The 16,791-nt window shown below is 39.3% G+C and overlaps 1 protein-coding gene across 7 annotated transcripts in view; it reads right to left on the reverse strand.

Annotated features, from left to right (window-relative positions):
- USP49 (ubiquitin specific peptidase 49) overlaps positions 1-16,791 on the reverse strand; it is a 92,606-nt gene that overhangs the window by 23,341 nt on the left and 52,474 nt on the right. Inside the window, exon 1 of one of the 7 annotated variants that reach the window (XM_046004472.1) lies at positions 12,755-12,808. The exons of the other annotated variants lie outside the window; for them this stretch is intronic. The gene's annotated coding sequence lies outside the window, so the exon portion shown is untranslated. Of the gene's footprint in view, positions 1-12,754; positions 12,809-16,791 lie in introns of those variants that run through there. 7 annotated transcript variants of the gene reach the window in all.

The following is a 16,791-nucleotide window of genomic DNA, read 5'->3' on the forward strand; positions in this document are numbered from 1 at the left end:
CTGATTAGCTTTTAATACATAAGAATAACTAGAAAAGCAATTATTCTAAAATTAAACCTTTCATTTCTGAAGATGTGTTGTCTGAGCCTGACTTCTTAGTAAACTTCAGTTTGTTTTTTATTTTTTCATTTTTATTATTTTTTAGGGGGGAAGGGCAAAGGGAGAGGAAGAGAAAATCTTAAGCAGGCTTCACACCCAGCACAGAGACTGACATGGGGCTCGATCTTGAGACCCTGAGATGAAATCAAGAGTTGAACACTTAACCAACTGAGTCACCCAGGTGCCCTTTCAGTTTGTTATTTTTAAGTTCATGGTCACTAATAGGCTATAGCCAAGGGTAAATAAAGTGCCCATCAAACCACCTAACTCAGCTACAGCAAATTTATCAAAATATATATACCATCACTATACCTACCACTCACACGGGAACCTACCCAAACTAATAAGAACTAAACTGCTTTGAAGGAACTATCAATAAAAAATATCTAATATTGGCAGAAGCAAAATAAATAATATTCCAAGAGACCAACCAACACACCTCTAAAATACTATTTAATGCTTTACTAATTCCAGTTAGAGTCCAGCTCCTCAGGGCTGGTAAAGAAAATACCTCACAAAGGTCCAGATATGCCCTGGACCTTAATAGGAAGGAGGGCAGGTCCATTAAGGTGTTGATATCATTGAGTAGGTTTAAGAAACAAGAAGAAGAAAAAAAGGAAAAATAAAAAGAAATAAGGAACTTTGGGGGCACCTGGGTGGCACAGTCGGTTAAGTGTCCAACTCTTAGTTTCAACTCAGGGTCATGAAATCAAGCCCTGTGTTGGGCTCTGTGCTCGACATGAGTCTGCTTGACTCTCTCTCCCTCTCCCTTTTCCCCCACCCCACCCACACGCACTTTCTCTCTCTCAAATAAATCAATCTTTAAAAAAAAAAAAAAAAGGAATAAGGAACTTTCCGTTCTCACATGATATTAATATCAAATGTCTCCAAAAGAGCAGACAAGGATTTATCTTCTGAGATTGATGCTAGAAAGGGGGGGTGGGGGGTGGGGAGTAGTAAACACAGTAATCCATCTGTTAAAAATACCCAAACGCTAAGGTCTGAGTGACTTCAGAGTTCCAGGGCCCCCACACCCAATCAAAGTAACCCAGGTATAACCTCAGAGAGCTAGGGAGAATATGACTGTCCTGGACATATGAGCCTATGCCTGACCACAGACTAGAGACCACAGGTAAGAGGGAGCACCCTCAGAGGAATCATGAAACAGTGCTCTTTCTACATGGCATAAGGGAACAAGCCCCCAGTTTGTAAATACAACTACTTGCGCCTGGTGATACCAGATGAGGGCCAGATACCATTAATCATGAAAAATATTCAGCAGACTTCCTTTGCATTAACTGCTTGCACAGAAAACTAAAATTGATTTTCCATGTGGCTTGCCTTCAAGGAGAGAATGTAATAACCAAGTTCAAATACTAGTATGCTTAACAGTTGTATTTCTCACTGTAAATGAATATTCTAATTGTTTTGGCCACGTAAGTCAGTTCCCAAGAAACTGGACACCATACCATGTTCTCACAAAATTGAGGTTCTGAACCTTTAGAGTTAGGGTCTTAAACCCTAGTTATGACTTCACCATGGTAAGGCCATCTGTGAGGGCTAGCAAAAAGCTATCTGGCAATTTCAGGGGTAGTTCTCTATCTAAGATCTCTCTAAGTAGAACATGGTTAAAATTTCTAGATACTTCCTAGTATTTTTATAATTAACTTGCATTAGAAATAATTGAACTCTCATTTCTTGGACGTTATTATATCCTGGCACTGTTCTAACACTTAATGCACACCGATTCTTCCTGACAACTTGATGAGGTAAGTGATTTTAAAATCATTTAAAAAAAAATAAAAATAAAAAGGCTCAGAGAGGAGAAGAAACCTCTCCAAGGCCACATTGTTGGTACATGGCTGAGCTGTGAGACAGATTCCAAAGCTGGCTCTTCACCAAATGTGACTGACTACTGTCAGAACTATAGATTTTTACAATCTAATGTGAATTATCTCATTGTTTCAGTTTTTATTTGCTTAATTACTAGCCTAATGTTGAACGTCTTTTCAAATAACTATTGACCATTTTTGTTCTCTTTTGTCAACTGAAGAAAACATAAACTCACATGAGAACTTACCAGTAAGAACAAAACTGCTCTGGGCAACCCCTTAGGAACCCCTCTCACTCTTGAGAGCTTTTTCTTTATCTTCACTTAATAAACTTCAATGGCTTTACTCACTTGCCTTTGTCCGCAAGATACATTCTTCCACTCTGTGAGACAAGAACCTAGCTCTCCCGTGCCATTTTGGTGCCGAAATCTGGGATCGCTTCCACCAAAGGGTGCAAGAACCCCAGGTTACTTTGGGAACCTCGTGAAGAGGAATCCACCCACATCTACAGGACTCTAAATGATAGTATCCAGGCACTGGATGCATTCAAGCCAACAACTGAATGAAGTCAGAGAAGGACTTCTCAAGAACCGTGCCACTATTGACTGTACTATTGCTACACCATTTGGGATGCGAAATATTTCCTCACATGTGTTCTAACATTACAGTTAGCTCCTGCAAAGGGTCCCAATTAGCAGGGGACATTTGTGATCTATTAAGATCAAGATATCCACTGATCTATTTGACAAAATTGGTAACTAGGGATCTTATCAAAGGGATGAGATCATAATTTGGGGCCTCATACTTGTTTTATGTTTATCCCTTTGCATGTGCTGGTGCATGTACCATTTGCGGCCCATCATGACCTCCCCTGGAGCCATACCACAAGCTCCTGGACCAACCCCTGGATAGATTCTAACTGCCATACAGCCCGCTACCCCATTTCAGCAGGAAGCAGCCAGAACTGTCATTGTCCCATTCCCTAACGGTAGTTAGGGTTACTATTCCATGGGGGAGGAATGAGTAAGGGACAGGTGGGGCTAGGGAGGAAAAGAGAGAGAGGGGGCTATGTGATCAGGTTCACAGAAATCCCCAAAATGTGGAGGTGTGGGGAAACCAGAGATATGGGGACAAACCAGACCACCCTGCTCTAGGACCACTCTGCCCTAGGCGTGGGGAGTGGGGTGTCTTTTATGATAATCACCTGAGACCTACAAAGAGAACAACAAAGAATAACGGAGATCCTGGGGGGGGAGGTGGGCCATTGAAGGTGTTATCACTAGTCCTTGCTCAATGGTGCTATCAGTAGAGATGTTAAAAGGATTTAAGTTCTCTGGTTAGCTGTCTATAAAAGACCAACCCTAGCCCCCCCCAACCAAAAAAAACCAACCCTAAAGTTCCTTGTTGGCAACCCCATCAGGACCCCTCTCACTTTTGAGAGCTTTTTTTGTATCTTCACTTAATAAACTTCTATCACTTTACTCACCAAAAAACAAAAACAAAAACAAACAACAAAACCTAAACTGATTTGAAGGTGCTATCAACATATATCTAATATTGGCAGAAATAAAGTAACAGGTATTACATATTTCAAGAGATCAACTAACCTTTGCCTATTTTTGGATCGTGTTGTCTTTTCTTTATGTAATGAGTTCTTTATATATTCTGGATACCCTCTCTTAGTCTGCTGCTTGTCTTTTGTTTAAAGTATTTTTTGTCCTGAATAAGATTCAGTTAATGCAATCATATGATGCAATTTAGATATTCTCCTTATAGTATCTTCTGAAAGATTTAAAGTTTTACACTTAGATTATTAAAATACATCTGGATTTATTTCCTATTCTCTTCAGCCGGCTTATCTGACTAGTCCCTTAGCAAGGCCACACTGTTCTGATTACTACAGAGACAAGTTCTGCAAATCTTGCCATTCTGTACCACTGCTCTTCAATTCTCTTTCAACGCAGACTTAGCCGTTTTTCCTGCTTTACCATATGAAATTTAGGATAAGCTTGCAAAATTATTTTTAAAAATCCTTTGAGTTTTTGATTGGTATTGCTTTAAATCAAAACCTTATTTGAGGAGGGGCGCCTTGCTGGCTCAGTCAGAACAGCATGTGTGGCTCTTGATCTCGGGGTCATGAGTTCAAGCCCCATGTTCAGTGTAAAAACTACTTAAGTAAAACTTAGAAATTTTAAAATAAAATAAAACCTTATTCGGGGAAGAGTAACCTCTTTATGACAGTTAAGTCTTTCCATCCATGAACATGGTATCTCTCATTTATTCAAGTCTTGCAATATGTTTCCTCCATAAGGACTAACATATTTCTTATTTAGATATTTCCCGGATACTTGACAGTTTTTTATGGCTATGTGAATGGGATCTTTTTAAAAAATATACACTTAATAAATAGCTATTGATATGAATAACTTTTATATTGGATTGAATCATATAAAAACAACTGATATTTGACCATTTTTACCTACAAAGAAATGTTAATTTCATACAGTTCAACCACGAAATTGCTGAACTCCATTATTAACTCTAATACTTTGTCAATTCTCTTAAATTTTCTATGAATAACCACATCTTCTTCAAATATAGACAGCTGTGTCCTCTCTTTCCTATCTATATTTTTTATTTATTTTTTTCTGGCATTCACCAGAAACTCCAAATTATTACTAAATAGTAAGATGACAGTGGGCACCATGCCCTGTTCCTAACATTAGAGGGAATGGGTACACTGTTTTAGTATTAAGTATGATAGCTATCACAGAGGGGTTTGGTTAACTTTGTGTTAAGGAAGTTCCCTTTTATCTCTAGTTTGGTAAAAAGAAAATTTTAATCAGACTAAATATTAAATTCCATCTAATATTTTCTTTTGAGCTTATTAATAAAATTATATGACCATACCACCTTAAAAATTAATATGCTGGATTATGTCAGTGGTGGATTTCCTGATATTGAACCATCCTTGCATACAATTATTAAAAAAAAAACCATCTGGTCATAATGTTTTGTTTTGCCTTTTAATATAATGATACATTTAATTTGCTAATATTTCATTTAGAATTTTCACATCCATATCCAGAAATGTGATTAGCCTTTCATTTTCTTCTATCATCCTTCTGTTTTTGTAACAAAATTACACTAACCTCAAAAAATGAAATGGGTAGCTTTACCCTCTTTATTTCTTCTCTGAAACAGTTTAATTCCTCCACAGTTTATCTGCTTCCATGAAGGTCTAATAAAACTTACCTGTACAGCTTTCTCTTCTAGGCACTCTTTAGGACTGTTTTCGTGGTGGATGTAGCTAAGTTCAAAGCAAGACCCGTATTTCCTCCCAATGATCACAGGTCTTCAAACCTTGGGGAAGTTTGTTTTGGTAATCCAGTGCCTACTTTAACCCCTGCAGAAATTCCTTGTTGTTTTGTACTTTTGAAAGTATTCAAATAAATAGTAAGTTCATGGTAGGAAGAGAGACAATAGTGGAGTAAAGAGAACAGATCTGCAAGCAATTAATAATTTTGAAAGCAGTATGAAGCACCAGTGCCAGCCAGCAGGAGATCCTGATACACTGGTGCTACTTTTACGGCCTGACTGAACTTCAGAGTATAATAGGAAACTCCAAACAAGATAACCTACATTTTGGCTACAAAAAGTGATGCTAGTATTTTTGAAGTAAACTGATTATTCCCCTTCACCACTAACCCTTCTGAGCTTCCAAATCCAGACTTAACATTAACCATTGCTCCAAATTAAATAACAACAAAACCCCACAACTACCATCTCTAACAGCTTGCCATTATTTGTATGATAACACCTAAGTCCCTTAGCCAGACCTTTATAAGTGTTCCAAACAACTGGATGCCAAAGTAGCCTCTAATATTATCTTGAATCCTTTCTTTGCATGCAAACCAGACTGATGTGCTCACCATTTACTCAAAATCCTGATACTACTCACTTCCTTGGAATACCATTTTTTCTGCTCTATGCTCAGGCTTTTCCTATCCACTGCACTGCACAATGAATCTCTCCCTCCAAGAACGCCTCTCATTGCCTACAGCCCTCAGTTGTTTATCTAGTCTCCTCACCATACTCCAAGCTCCTTAAAGCAAAGGCTGCACCACTTTTTATCACTCCTTACCCAGGGCTCTTCATACAGACAAAAACTAAGAACTTGACCCCAAATCTTTCCTGGGCATCTTCTATTCATGTTTGTTGCTGGTCTTTTTTTTTTTTTTTTTTTTTTAAGATTTTATTTATTTGACAGACAGAGATCACAAGTAGGCAGAGAGGCAGGCAGAGAGAGAGGGGGAAGCAGGCTCTCTACAGAGCAGAGAGCCCGATGCGGGGCTCGATCCCAGGACTCCGGGATCATGACCCGAGCCGAAGGCAGGGGCTTTAACCCACTGAGCCACCCAGGCGCTCCTGTTGCTGGTCTTTTTAATCCTAGGTAGAGTTCCACCACTTTGATAGTATGAGTTGAACTGTTTGTTCTGTGTTACACAGACACAATTGTCTTTTGAAGTTCTGTGATGACTGCCCACGTCACTGATTCTTTCCCAGTTCCAGTTCCTTTGCTGAACATTTTACAGGACTGTCACACTTTTGTAGCAACATACGTATGTCCTGGTAAATGCCTAGGTCCTAGTGAAATTAGGTATTTGCTGGCAAAACAGTCAAATGTTTAAAAAGACTTGGCTTTCCAGATAGTTTACATACATGGTGTGTTTCTGGCAAGCACAGTAAGAATGTCATTTCTTTTTTTTTTTTTTTTTTAAAGATTTATTTATTTGACAGATAGAGATTACAAGTAAGCAGAGAGGCAGGCAGAGAGAGAGGAGGAAGCAGGCTCCCAGCTAAGCAAAGAGCCCGATGCGGGGCTCGATCCCAGCACCCCGGGATCATGACCTGAGCTGAAGGCAGAGGCTTTAACCCGCTGAGCCACCCAGGCGCCCCAAGAATGTCATTTCTGATAGTTCTCAACAAAGTGACATTATTTGAAAGAAGTTCGTTTTGTTCAACTAGAAACTCACTGTTATTATGAGGACTATGCTGTTCACAGATACCAGTTTACTTGAAAGGGCATTTCTGGCAGGAAATATTTTATCACTATAAGTTAATTACATCAATAAGTACTATTGAGAGTCCACCTATGATGTACCAAGAAGTATGTTTTAGGCACAGAAACCAGTCAAAATAGGATTAGAACGTTATAAACTATCAATTAACTCAAATAATTGACTACTCTGACATTTCAAAACACTACAATAAACATAATTCAACATTTCTTTTATTCTTTTGTGATTAAGGATCATGTGATACTTTCAGTTACCTTTTTTGCCCCTACCTTTTTTGGGGGGAAAGGGGTGGAGGTTGCTTTTGACTTGAATTCTAGTTAATGAAAAATTCAGATGTTTAGGGAAGTAAATTTTTGTTGTTAATTGAATATAAAATGTTTCCTTGTTAATCCTCATAGTTGAAATAAATGATTAATAACTAAAGAGTTATAATAGGTGATAAAATGTTTAAGCACCAATGTGCAACATTGCTCTAAACGTTCTGCCATACTCTAACAATGCAAGGTTTTGGAAAGTGACTCCAGTTTGAAATGTGAAAAGAAGTACAAAAATTCCACATGAAGAACATAGCATGGTATGGGCGCCTGGGTGGCTCAGAAGCCTCTGCCTTCAGCTTAGGTCATGATCTCAGGGTCCTGGGATCGAGCCCCACATTAGGCCCTCTGCTCAGCAGGGAGCCTGCTTCCCCGCCCCCCCCCCCCCCCCCCCCCCGCCTGCTGCTCTGCCTACTTGTGGTCTCTGTCAAAAAATAAATAAAAATCTTTAAAAAAACACAGCAAGGCTTCTCTCTCACTAGGTCTCATTGGTATGATTGAGAATTCCCTTATACTTATCATACATCACAGGTGAGAATCTGGGCTCAAATAAGGCAGATGTGGACAAGATTATCACAGTATGGGTTCAAGGAAAATAAGAAACAGTAGCAAGACTTCTGTACACTATAAGGAGCCAAGTGATAAAGAGCAGAGTAACAGTTCATCTGGAAAACATTTATTAACTTGGCCCAGACAATTCACTGTCTGATTTCAAAACTGTCTTGGCAATGTCTCCTAAAAAGCTATTGTAGAATTCTGCCCTCTTCACAAAGCACTGTCGATGATGCTAAAATGAGACAGAACTCGAAAAATGTGTTGAATATATTAGCAGGTCTACTAACATATCAACAAACAGTGTTTTATTTTTTTCCCAAAGATTGTATTTATTTATTTGAGAGAGGGAGGGAGAGAAAGAGCTAGAGCAGGGAAGAGGAGCAGAGGGAGAGGGAGAAGCAGACTCCCCTCTGAGCAGAGAGCCTAACACGGGGCTCCATCCCAGGACCCTGGGATCCTGACCTGAAGGCAGCCGCTTAACAGACTAAGCCACCCAGGTGCCCAGCATTTGACTTTAAGGCCCTGTTTGTTAGGGCGCCGGGGTGGCTCAGTTGGTTAAGCGTCTGCCTTCAGCTCAGGTCAGGATGCCAGGGTCTTGGGATTGAGTCCTACATCAGACCTTCCCGACTCAGCAGGGAGTCTGCTTCTCCCTCTGACCCTCCCTCCACCTGTGCTTGTGTGGTCTCTCATAAATAAATAAATAAATAAATTTTAAAAAGTCAAATGTTCACATATTTGCATAGCTGAAAATACTGAAACACAGATGCCCATTACTAGGCAGAAAATCAATGTAGGCAACTAAAAGAAATGTGTCCTATCTTAACGCCTTCATGAGCTTCTCTGTAGTATAGGGAATTCTTAGGTTTTCCATGTCTTTGACACATCTGAACCTGTGATTCTCAATTTATAACCTCCCACTTTACTCCTGACTCTGCTATTTTACCTCACTCTAACATAACATCAAATGCTATGTAAGAAGGCTCCCGTGAGGCGTCTGGGTGGCTCAGTGGGTTAAAGCCTCTGCTTTCAGCTCAGGTCATGATCCCAGGGTGCTCGGATAGAGCCCCACATTGGGCTCTCTGCTCAGCAGGGAGCCTGCTTCCTCCTCTCTCTCTGCCTGCCTCTCTGCCTATTTGTGATCTCTATCAAATAAATAAATAAAATATTTAGAAGGCTCCCATGATATTGACAAAATGTGAACAATTATGCAACGATACCAACAGTAACCATTAAGGTACCCCAAGTCTCAAGTACTCTTCACAACTTTTCTAGGCCTGAAACAGCAAGATGCCATGACTCCCATTTGATAAATGAGGATCCTGAGGCTTTCTTAGATGTTAAATAATTTTTTTAAGAACACAAAGTCAGAAAAGAATTCAACCAGGATTCAAAAGTAGTGCTACCTGGGCGCCTTGGTGGCTCAGTGGGTTAAAGCCTCTGCCTTCCGCTCAGGTCATGATCCCAGGGTCCTAGGATCAAACCCTGCATCAGGCTCTCTGCTCAGCGGGGAGCCTGCTTCTTCCTCTCTCTGCCTGCCTCTCTGCTACTTGTGATCTCTGTCTGTCAAATAAATAAATAAAATATTTAAAAAAAAAAGTGCTACCTATCTTTCAAGTGTGGTCACACTTAACTATCCAAGATACAGGAAGGGAAAGAAGTAATGCAACAGTAATACTGGGAAGAGGGTGGCAAGGGAAAGGAGGCGTGGTGATTCTTGGGGAGATGCACCATCCTGAGACCAAACCACCACTAACGTCTTCGATCTGAGTCTTTACCCACCATCAAGGGTGTGATCCTGAGGTTGGAGGACACAGCTTACTACTAGGTTGCTATGTCTTACACTTACTTGGTATCTCCCAGAGTGCCAAAGGTGTAACAATACGTTATGGATGGCTTGATGAACAGATGGAAGGAGACAAATACACATTTAGCATGCAAGGGGGGTTTTTTAGCTAGTGCAGAGCAATGCCTGTGCCATTAACATGTCTGTTACAAGATTCTGAAACGCAGTCACAAAAGCCAACTTGGCTGCAATTTAGTTTTGCTAGGTTACTCATGTGTGGAAAATGGAAGGCATTAGGATGTACACACAACTACTGTTTTAAGAACCAGAGAATGCAAGTTAACAAAAGGTAGGAAAAGTTTACGAAATGATAAATTGAACAGGTAGGAAGGAAGTTAACAAGATTAGACACAGGAAGTGGCAAGCAGCTGAGAAAGGAGGTCTTTTGGCTCACAGAGAACAGTAAGGCTTTCTTCACAAACCAGTACCCAAAACACCTGAAAAAAGACACCTTGATCAGCAAATATGAAGTTTTCCCTGTTAAAAACAAACAAAACCACTTCCATTCTCTGATCTCCCCATTTCCATTAGTGGCACTATCACTTTCCCATTTATCCAAGAATGAAAAGTTCTTTCTCATCAAGGATTCCTTCCTTTCTCTTTACCTTCTATGTACTCACATCAAGCCAAACATCCATATTTAAAAATTCTTCCTGGGGCGCCTGGGTGGCTCAGCGGGTTAAAGCCTCTGCCTTCAGCTCAGGTCATGATCCCAGGTCATGATCCCAGGGTCCTGGGATCGAGCCCCGCATCGGGCTCTCTGCTTAGCGGGGAGCCTGCTTCCTCCTCTCTCTCTCTCTGCCTGCCTCTCTGCCTACTTGTAATCTCTATCTGTCAAATAAATAAATCTTTAGAAAAAAAAAAAAAAGAAAAAAAATTCTTCCTTCATAATGGAAAATAATTTCCACCCAATCTACCCAAAAAGCCCTTTCTAAAAGTAAATGCTCTAAAAACGTCCACAGCACCTTACTATTTTCTGCTTAACATTTAAGACTTTACCACCTGACCCTTCTATTTCTGAGTATTTCTGTAGGCTTCCTCCAAAAGTAGACAAACTAAACTATCCATTTCCTTGGGAAAAAAAAACACTAAATATACACTTGCCTTCTCACCTTTGCTTATACTGCCCCCTTCTAGGAAGGGTCTATACTCCTTTCTGCTAATTTATTTGTTAAGTAAATTATTTGAGTATCTATTAGGTATTTTGTTGGCCCTGGAAATATTATAGTAAAAAGGCACAATCCTTGGGACACCTGGGTGGCTCAGTCAGTTAAGCATCTGCCTTCAGCTCAGATCATGATCCCAGGATCCTGGGATTGAGTCCCACAGGACTAGCCTAGCAGGGAACCTACTTCTCCCTCTCCCTCTGCCTGCCACTCCCCCTGCTTGTGCTCTATGTCTCTCTCTCTCTCTGACAAATAAATAAAATCTTAAAAAAAAAAAAAAAAAAGCACAGTCCTTGTCTTCAGGGAACTTACCATCTATAGAAGTTTATTATTTGCCCAATTCCAGGTTTAAGATTTATGAAGTTCTACTCTTAGCTCCTATTGCATTTATAGGCTGAGCACTTATTACAGTCTACCAAATACTGATACTTCTAATTTATAAATCTTGTATTCTTGGTCAGAATATATCAATTACTTTAAGGCAGCTTCCACTTCTTCCTATGGCCAATGCAAAGCAAAATTCTTTAAAAACAAAAAGCATTAGAGGGAATGACATCAGCAAGACAGCAGACTAGGAAGTTATAGGCCCTCATTCATTCTTCAACAGAGAAAGTGAGTTCATAACATATGGATCAGAAATGGATCAGAATACCTCTGTTAGAACTCCAGAGATCACCTAAAAAGCTATAGTATCCAAGTCATTATAAAACCAGGAGATTTCAGGAAAAAAAGGGAAAAGAAATTTGTGTACTCATGTGGCCACTGATAACCCTCTCCCTACACAGCAGAGCATGGAGCAAGTAGGAGGAAAAGCCCTCAACCAGGACTCCTATTTCTGGACAGAAACAATGGTGGACAAAGTACCCAACATTCTGGCTCATCTGAGGGTTTGCTGAAGGACAGATTTCTGTCTCACCAGACTCAGCACTGACCAGACTGGTGTCAGAGTTTGGAAACCACTGAAAAAACAGAGATAAACTGTATGTCTGAGGTACAGTTCTGTAGGCAGACATCTGGGGGACAAGAAATTACAAAAAGTTTGAGGGATCCTAGAACCTCCAGCTGGGCTAACTGGTGAAGGTCTTCCTTACACAAATCTAGTACACAAAGACAGAGATAGGTGGTTGTTTTAAAATCTTAAAAAAAAAAAAAAAGAAAGAAGGAAAGAAAGAAAGAAAGAAAAAAAGAAAAGAATCAGAAACAGAAATTCTGGACTAAGGGGTGCCTAGGTGACCCAGTCAGTTAAGTGACTAACTTCGGCTCAGGTTATGGTCTCAGGGTCCTGGGATCAAGACTCATATTGGGCTCCCCGTTCAGTAGGTAGTCTGCTTGTCCCCTCCCTCTCCCTATGCCCCTTTCCCCGCTTGTTCTCTGTCTGTCTCTCTCTCTCTCAAATAAATAAAATCTCAAAAAGAATAAAAAGAAATTCTGGAGCTGAAAAATACAATAACTGAAGTGAAAAAATCATTAGAGGAGTTTAACAGCAAATATGACAAAGCAGAAGGAAAGAGCAGCAAAGGTCCTTTGCTTGCAATGATTTGCACAGGTCATCTGAAATTAAGTCAGAGGAATAAAAAAGAAAAAAGAATGAAGAAAAGTGAAGAGAGCCTTAGGGACTTATAGGACACTATTAAGAAAACCAATGTACATACTATGGGAGTCCCAGAAAAGGAAGAGAAAGAGAAAGGAATAGAGAGCATATTTGAAGAAATAATGGCTGAGACCATCCCAAACCTGAGGAAAGAAATGGAAATACATAGTCACAAAGCTAAAAAGACTCCCAACTAAGAAAAATCCAAGAAGAACCACAGCAAGACACACCACATTGTTCAAAACAATAAGAGAAAAGCTATTTGTTACATACAAGTGAGCTTCCATTTGATTATCAGTGATTTCTCAGCAGAAACTCTGTAGGCTAGAATGGAGTAATATGTTACTATTCAAAGTGTTGAAAGAAATAAAACCCCTGTCAACCAAGAGTACTGTATCCAGCAAAATTAACTTTCAAAAATGAAGGTGAAATTGGGGCACTAGGTGGCTCAGAAGGTTAAGCCTCTGCCTTCGGCTCAGGTCATGGTCTCAGGGTCCTGGAATCGAGCCCTGCATTGGGCTCTCTGCTCAGCAGGGAGCCTGCTTCCCCCTCTCTGCCTGCCTCTCTGGTTACTTGTGATCTCTCTCTGTGTGTTAATAAATAAAATCTTTTTTTAAAATGAAGGTAAAATTAAGACTTTCTCACATAAGAAAAGCTGAGACAGTTCATTAGCACCAGTCCTGCTCTATAAGTAATGTTAGGTGGAATCCTTACAAAGAAAAAGACAATAGACAGCAACACAAAAACATAGAAATATAAGGTTCTCCAGTAAAAGTAAATACACAGACAAATACAGTAACCTGTATTACAGTAATTTTTGATATATAAAATTTAAATGATAAAAACATTTAAAAACTATAAATCTATGTTGATAGGTATCCAATACATAAAGATGTAATTTCTAACATCAATAACATAAAGTGTGGGAGTGCCTGGGTAGCTAGGTTGGTTAAGTGTCCAACTCTTGATCTCAGCTCAGGTCTTGATCTCGGGGGTGGTAAGTTCAGGCACCCAGGGATCTCTGGGTAGCTCGGCTGGTTAAGCGTCTGCCTTTGACTCAGGTCATGAGTCTAAGGTCCTGGGATGAAGTCCCACTGAGCAGGGAGCCTGCTTCTCCCTCTGCCTGCCTGTCTACTTGTGATCTCTCTCTCGCTCTCTCAAAAATAAATAAAATCTTTTTTTTTTTTTAAGATTTTATTTATTTGACAGAGAGAGAGGACAAACAGGAGAAAAGCAGGCTGAGGCAGAGGGAGAAGCAGGCTCCCTGCTGAGCAGGGAGCCCAATACGGGGCTCAATTCCAGGACCTTGGGATCATGACCCAAACTACAGACAGACACTTAACCAACTGAGCCACCTAGGTGCCCCAAATAAAATCTTTTTTAAAAACTCAAGATCCAACTATATGCTGTCTACAAGAGATACACTTTAGATCTAAGAACACACACTGAAAGTAAAAAGGAAGGGAAAAAATTCCATGCAAATGATAACCAAAAGAGAGCAGGAGTTGCTATACTACTATCAGACAGAATAAACTTCAAATCAAAAACTGTTACAGGAGAGGTGCCTGGCTGGCTCAGCTGGAAGAGCATGTGACTCTTGATCTCAATGTTGTGAGTTTGAGCCCTATGTGGGGTATAGAGATTACTTAAATAAATGAAATTTAAAAAAAAAAAAAAAACAACTGTTACAAGGGACAAAGAAGGACATTATTTAATGACAAAAAGGTCAATTCACCTAGAACATATAATAATTATGAACATTTATATACCAAACCTCAGAGCTCCTAAGTATCTGAAGCAAATTCTGACCAACTTGAATGTAATATAGACAGCAACACAGTAAGATGTTTCAACAGTCCACTTTCAATAATGGATGGAACAACCAAACAGAAGATCAGTAAGGAAAGAGAGAACCTGAACATTATAAACCAAATGGACTTAACACACATATACAGAACATTCCACCCAGTAACAGAATATACATTCTTCTCAAGTGCACCTGGAACATTCTCCTAGGATAAAACACATGTCAGGCCACAAAACGAGCCTTTACAAACTCAAGAAGACTGGAATCATACAAAGTAGCCTTTCCAACACAATGAAATGAAACTAGAAATCAACAGCACAGGGAAAACTGGAAAATCTTCAAATATATGGAAATTAAATGGCACACTCATAAATAACCAAGAGGTCAAAGAAGTCCCAAGGGAACTCAGAAGATACCTTGACACAAATGAAAGTGAAAAAACAAATACCACGGGGCACCTGGGTGGCTCAATGGATTAAAGCCTCTGCCTTCAGCTCAGGTCATGATCCTAGGGTAGTGGGGTCAAGCCCTGCATCGGGCTCTCTGCTCAGCGGGGAGCCTGCTTCTTCCTCTCTCTTTGCCTGCTTCTCTGCCTACTTGTGATCTCTGTCTGTCAAATAAATAAATAAAATCTTTAAAACAAAAACAAAAACATATACCACAACTATGGGATCCAGTGAAAACAGTGCTTTTAAGAGGGTAACTGTAAATGTGTACATAAAAAAACAACAACAAAACCTCAATGAATAACCTCAAGAAACTAGAAAAAGAAGAACTAAGTCCAAAGCTACCAGGAGGAAGGAAATAACGAAGATTAGGTTAAAAAAAGAAAAAGAAACCAAACAGCATAGGAAAAAAAAAAAAAGCCAATGAAACTAAGAGTAGGTTTTTTGAAAAGATCAACAAAACTGACAAAGCCTTACATTGTCAATTAGTACTATGATAATTATATCAGAAATAAAAGATATTGAAATGAAAGAAATCAGATAATTAAAATCAGAAATGAAAGGGAAAATTACAACTAATTCCACAGAAATAAGGATTGTAACAGAATACTATGAGTATCCAACAAATTGGATAATTTTGAAGAAATGGATACATTCTTAAAAACACACAATCTACCAATCTACAAAAGACTGGATCATTAAGAAAAAGAAAATCTGAAAAACCAATAACAAGGAGGAAACTGAATCTGAAATCAAAAACCTCCCAATGGGATATAGTCGATGGTATTGTAAGAGCACCGTATGGTGACAGGTGGTAGCCGTTCTTGTGGTGGGAACAACATAATGTACAGACTTGGTGCATCACTGAGTTGTACACCTGAAACTAATGTAATACTGTGTGTGCCAACTACACTTCAATGAAAACAAATGACCTCCCAAAAAAGAAAAGAAAAAAGAAAGGCTAGGACCAAATGACTTCACTGGACTAGACACAGATACATGAGAAGACATTTCATGTTCATTAGAAAACAGTATTGTTAAGATGCCTACTCTACCCAAAATGATGCAGAGATTCAATAAAATCTTTATCAAAATCTTGATGGCATTTTTGGCAGAAATATCACCCTAAAATTCATATAGAATCTCAAAGGACTCCAGAAAGCCAAAACAATTTTCAAAAAGAACAAGGTTGGAGGATTCATACTTTCTGATTTCAAACTGTTACAAAGCTGCAGTAATCAAAACAGTGCAGTACTGTCATAAAGGCAAACAGACCAACAGAACAGGACAGAGAGCTCAGAAATAAACCTTTGTTTCATAGTGAAATGATCCTGACAAGGATGTCAAGACCACTCTTTGAGGAAAGAATAGTCTCTTCAACAAATGATGTTGGGAAAACTGGATATCCATATGGAAAGGAATGAAGTTGGACCTTTATCTTACACTGAATGGATTAAAGACCTCAATGTAAGACCTAAAACTATACAACTTCTAGAACATAGGGGAAATTTTCATGGCGCCAGACTTGGCAAGAATTTCTCGGATATGACACCAAAAGCACAGGCAACAAAAGCAAAATTTATGAAAAAGGACTACATCAAACTTAAAAACTTTTGTGCACCAAAGAACACAACAGCATCAAAAAGTAACCTACGGAATGAGAAAAAATACTTGCAAATCATATACCCAATAAGGGGTTATAGCTCACCCGTGTTCTTGGTGTTATATGCCCTTTCTGTAATGGTAAATGATAGCAGATGGTAGTTTGGGTTGGGGGTGTGTGTGTGTGCACATGCGTGTGCACAAGTGTATATCTGACAGATCTGTGAAATTTTCAGAATCTGAGAACCACGGTTTTAGATAAAAGTCCTCTTAGAATGAAGCCTTGGAGGAACTTTTAACCTAACTTAAGATTCTGATTCTAAATGTCACAGTTCTCTAGAAACGGGCTTTCTCATAGTAATTGCCAGCATTGGTGTTGGGTTCTTATGCTACAGTTTTCTTTTGGAAAAAATGATTCTTTATTAAGAGAACTTTTATTATTTCATTTTCTGCTT

Source organism: Meles meles, chromosome 5 (assembly GCF_922984935.1).
Source record: "Meles meles chromosome 5, mMelMel3.1 paternal haplotype, whole genome shotgun sequence".
NCBI lineage: Eukaryota > Metazoa > Chordata > Mammalia > Carnivora > Mustelidae > Meles > Meles meles.